The sequence below is a fragment of the Mustela nigripes genome, chromosome 1 (genome assembly GCF_022355385.1).
Source record: "Mustela nigripes isolate SB6536 chromosome 1, MUSNIG.SB6536, whole genome shotgun sequence".
Lineage (NCBI taxonomy): Eukaryota > Metazoa > Chordata > Mammalia > Carnivora > Mustelidae > Mustela > Mustela nigripes.
The window spans coordinates 127,381,614-127,387,347 of record NC_081557.1 but is presented as its reverse complement, the minus strand read 5'-3'; positions in this window follow the sequence as shown (position 1 = coordinate 127,387,347).

Below are 5,734 nucleotides of genomic sequence, written 5' to 3'. Positions count from 1 at the left end.
TATCCCTTTTCATATGCCAAATGGTCTGTGAATTCCATCTGTCAGGATTTAGGGATGCACAAGACAAGGAAAGGAAGCAGCAAATTGGAACGTGATAGAAAGGGGACAGAACATGGAGTCAGAGAATGGAAGTGTGAAAGCATGGTGGGGTTGGGGGCAGGGATCTAGGAAGCATTGCCATGGCTCTTAACTCTGGCTTCAAATGAAAATCACTTGGAGAAAACACTGGTGGCTAGCTCAATCTCAGACCAGTTATTTCAGGATCACTGTGGGCAGGGTTCTGGCATCAAAGCATTTTGATTGGTTCTGGCATCTGGCATTTTTTTCAAAGCTTCCCAGGTGGTTCTCACATGCAACCAGGTTTGAGAACCACTGGTTAAAAACAAGGACCAGGGTGATTCACAGACCTGTACCCTTGGGGATAAAAATATATGTTTATAAAAAATAAAAATAAATTAAAAAAAAAAAAAAGGACCAGGGTGAAACAATAAACAGACACACCTGCAGTTGTTCTCAAACTTTATTATGGGGAAAATGTCACCTGGAGAACTTGTTTAAATTGTAGATCCTCTCAAACCCACTCCACACAATCCCCAGAAGACCAGATTCAGTTGGTCTGATGAACTCTAGGAATCCACATTTGTAACAAGCTCCCAGTGATCCCAAGGCAAGAGAAGCTTTGGGAAAGAGATGGCTGATGAGGATGAAGGAGCAGAGAGGTAGAGCTGAGGATAAAGACCTCTTCCTCGCCTTTCTCCAGAGTGAGCGTACTAAACTGAATCCTGAAAGAGGTAACAGATTTTTTTTCTCTAAAATGATGTTTGGTATAGGATAACAGAAAAATGTTGGTACTTACTAAAATTTCATTCACCTTTAAATTTAAATCTTTCTGAAAGTATCTGAATATTATTGAATGGGTTCCAGTTATGTGTTCATCTTCCCTTACCCAGTAGCAAGCCCACCATGCTGGTTTGGAGAGAACACTATTCGAACAGGAGAGGTCTTTAACCATGAGTGTGCTTTCATATGATGATTATCTGATACTTAAGCAACCTTTAAAATTAAGGAAGCCAGTAGTACAGGACTTGATTTGAATGACCAAATAGGGAAGGTGCATTAAATGGACTGTGAAGTTCCTTTCATTATGAGAAATGAAGGATTCAATTCGGGAACATCAGGGATTTTTATCCCCCCTTAACACCTGTTAAATCATCTTTGGTATTGGATCGTCTTCTTCTATATTGCACAAGATTGAAATGTAAAATGTATTACAGAAAGTAACTATGATCCAAGAGACAGTCAAGAGAATTTGAGTGATGTGTATATTCTTGAGCATGCTCAGGGATTCCCCAGGTCCTATCAGTCTGGGCCTGTGGATGAATCAGATTGCCTACAGCTGTGTTACCTTCAGCATGTTGCTTGGCCTTTCCGGACCATAGTTTCCTTGCTTGTAAAATGAAGCTGCTGATAATAGCTCCATTTACTGTGCTCCTGTGTATTAACATTTTTGTGCCTACCTTCCTGTATACAGTAACTCTGTGTGCTATTACTATCCCATCGTATAGCTGAGGAAACTGAGACTCCAAGAGGTTAGGTAACTAACCAAATGTCAAGCTCCTAAGTGGCAGAATAAAAAGCCAGTTTCACTATCCTTGACGTTTCTAGAATTTAGGGCCCATGACTTGCTCACCATTGCATCTGTTGAGTCTAGCATGTTTAGTACAGTGCCTGGCACAGAATAGGAGTTCAGTAATCACTTCTTAAGTCAGTGAATCAAACTAGCTCTAGAACCATGTTCTCCACACCTCCAATTATTTTATTATATATGCATCAAGAAGTGGACACTGGTATTAATATCCCCAAACAAATTTTATAACTCAAGATTGGGAACAGTTGAAAACTTCAGTATTTTGTTTCAGGGGAGTTGAAAGGAGGATTTGCAGAGTGGTTGGGTGGTGGGATTCCACAGTAACCAGAGAACAGGCTAGAACAGAGTCTGGAGTACTCCCTACCTTCTTAATTTTGTGATGTTTAAGGCCAGTTAACTCTCTCAATTCATCTTTGAGAGCCAATGTGAATCTTTGAGAGCCAATGTGAATCCAGTGATCCCCGTGGTTCATTCAAATTCAAACTTCTAATATATATATATATATATATATATATATATATATATAATCTTATTTTAAATATCCTCCAATATTCACTTACCTAGGAGAAAATCCAACCATCTAATTTGTGCAGGAGTGTCTGTAAACGGAGTTGACTATTCAGACCTTTTGCCTATCGCATTTATTCAAGGATCTGAAGCCTTTTATCTTTAGTCTGTAGGTAGTCTCCTTTTCAGATGACAAGGAGGGACAAATCAAATATATTCAGAGTGAGCAAAATAATTCTATTTCACTCAACACTCCTTGAGTTTTCTTCTACCATGATCAGCCTGTATAGCATTTAGAAAACTGTAGAAAACTCTATGTGAATAAGAGCTCTGCTAGATAACATGTTCAGGAAATGGAAAGAACCAGTGAGACAAAAATCATTCTAGATTCAGAATGTTACCTTTAACAGTTATGGTCATGGGGCCATAATTCTTTTTGAGAATCTCAAGCAGATGGAGCATGGAACCTAACGTGGGGTTCCACCTCACAAGCTCTGAGCTTATGACCTGAGCTGAAACCAAGAGTCACATGCCTAATCAACTGAGCCACCCAGGTGCCCCAGATAATTCTTAGACCAGCCAGATAAATATGAATGTGAACCTGGAGATACCTGCAAACTACCTAGGGAAGGAAAATGTAAACCAAACTCAGGTCGAAGGTAATTCTTTTGCAATCTGATTTCAAGAGGTAGCAAGTATTTCCCTATTATCTTTTCTATGACCGCCTGTTCTTTTTCATTCCACTTCTCTCAGCCTTTCAGTTAATCTGCATTGTATTCTTGCTAGGAAGGTAAGATAGTATAGGAAAAAAGCAATGAAAAAGGATTTAACTTTTTTTGGGAGGGGGACACACATACAAAGTCTCAAGTGGCATAAAATAATGCTGATACTGAAACCTCAGACTTGGAAAACAGACAAATCTGGCTTATAATTCCAGCTTCCCTAGCTGTGCAAACCTGGGCAAGATATTTAATGTCTTTGAGTTAGTGTCTTTCAATTCTGGAATAAATAAAGGATGGTTGATGATACCTACTTAATGAACCTGATACAATGACTGAGATAATTGTGTAAAAAGTTATATACTTGATCTTTTTAAAAAAAAATTATAGGTGTATGGGATGATGAGAGAGGAAGAAGTAATCCATTTTAATGGGGCTCTGGTACAGACTTTCTGGGTTCTTAATATGTGCTACTACCCTTAATACCAAAAAGCACTCCTTCTTAAAACTTTGTTTTGCTGATATTACAGTAGACTGACTCATTGTTTATATCTCAGTCTTGCTGCAAAGCTCTTGGGTTTTTTGTTGGCTCCTCTCTCTGTCCTCCTCCCCAGGTTCTTGTCCTGGAGTCCTGACTCTCTTGTCTTGACCTTATTCCCTTTCATGAGTCAACTGCCACATCTGTACTGCTGACCCCTTCATCTCTATCTTCTGAGCTGAGTGTACCTCCAAACTGGAAGGACAGTGCACACAAAAGCCAGATGCTGCAAGGGTTATAAGAAGCTCCAGGGAACAAGGTGCTGGGATCAAAGGAGATTATGTTGAGTGAAATAAGTCAAGCAGAGAAAGTCAATTATCATATGGTTTCACTTACTTGTGAAGCATAAGGAATAACACGGAGGACATGGGGAGATGGAGAGGAGAAGTGAGTTGGGTAAAATTGGAAGGGGAGATGAACCATGAAGACTGTGGACTCTGAGAAACAAACTGAAGGTTTGGGAAGGGCTGCGGGATGGGAAGTTGGGTGAGCCTGGCGGTGGGTATTAAGGAGGGCCCATATTGCATGGAGCACTGGGTGTGGTGCATAATCAATGAATGCTGGAACATTGAAAAAATAAAATAAATAAAACCAAATTCTGCTCATATCCCCCCCCCCAAAAAAAAAGGGAGAGAATTTTTTAGCTCTTCTCAAACACAGGTCATTTTTGCTAAGGCCTACCTCACTTGTCAACCTCCCTGGGCTTGGGGGAAGCACTGCCATGAAAGTCTTCCCAAAGCATTGTTTTTATTAGGTTTTGTTCCCACTACAAGATTCCCCTATTACCTTGTATCTCAAACACAAGCTTCTCTGCAAGGGCCGCTTCTGTGTACTCATCCATCTCCCCAAAGCTACTCTCACCACACCATCTCCTTGCTGACAAATTTGATAACGTGTTTATTCCAAGGTAATAACACACGTAAAAGCGCCTAGCACCTGGTCGGGCACAGAAGAAGTATTCAATAACCACTCATATATCCCTCGCTTGATTGTTAGGGACTACAAGGACCAGTTTTTTAAGCTGTGTAATCATACACATGCATGCGGGTTGAGTTTTGACATTTCCATGTGATAACTCCACATGTTCACTATTCCTTCCTACAGAGGGCTAGAGAAAGAGCATTCTTTGCAGGGAAGACTTCTGACTTCCCAATGCGAAAATCAATAGACACAGGCTACCCTTAGAGCCAGAGGAGAAAACAACTGTAGCTAAGTTGTAGGTGAGGATGTAGAATATGTATAGAGTGTTGTGTACTGCCTGAATGAAAAGTTGTGAGAACAAGCAATATTCTAAACAGCGACTTGCTTCTCTTGATAGAAACAGAAAAAGTGTGTTTTTTTATTGTTCAGTTGAATCTGGGCCTTTGGGTGAGAAGGACACTGAGATTTATGCTTCCCTAAGAATTATACATTCTCAAATTGCAAATATGAAGACCAGATGGCATTCAGAGAGGGAGAATTCATCCTTTCACTGATTCACAAATATTTATTGAAATCATGCTATCGCCAGAGAGCATAGCATAGTTTCCTGCCCAAAACTAATTACCTGGAGGTATTCATGAATAAACATATGGTTAGTGATATCTATTGTTTGACCTACCAAACTGTTCTGAGCATGCTATTACCTAATTTCTCTCCTATTATATTGAAATATTATATTACAATATAACATGATATTGTAATATAATATTACAATGTAACATGTTAATGGCAGAAATCATCTCTCACTGGTCTGTGTATCCCTGTCAGTTAACACAAAGTTGACGCAGAATAGGTTCTTCGTGACAGGAAGTGAATGAGAGTATGCAGGCAAGAGCACCATTCAGCCGATTGTTGCAGTGAATCCCGTGAGATGGGAGGGCTGGGATGGAGGTTGTAGCATTGGGAATGGACACAAAAGACATTGCAGAAATAGGTTAAGTCCTGGAACATTTTCCAACATGATCATGAAAAGGCACAGTCTTGTTCCTCCTTCCTGAATTACGGGCCACCATAGTAAATGATGATTTAGGCTTCCTGGTCTGTGCATCTAACCAAGAAAACATGGGTAGGGATAATGTTGTAGCCAAAACCGGAAATCTTTTATTCATTTGCCTTGGGTATGGATTCTTAGGTGCACATGGCACACACAAGTATGTGCATGTACACACATACACACACATGCACACACACACCACCCATTCTTAATTTCTGGTTTTCCTGCCAACTAAGAAAAAAATGCAACAATAACAGGCCAAAAGACAAACAAACAAAAAATGGGAGCCAATAGAAACAAATGGATAACAAGTTTTTCAAAATAAGTAAGTCCATAAGAGATAGTAA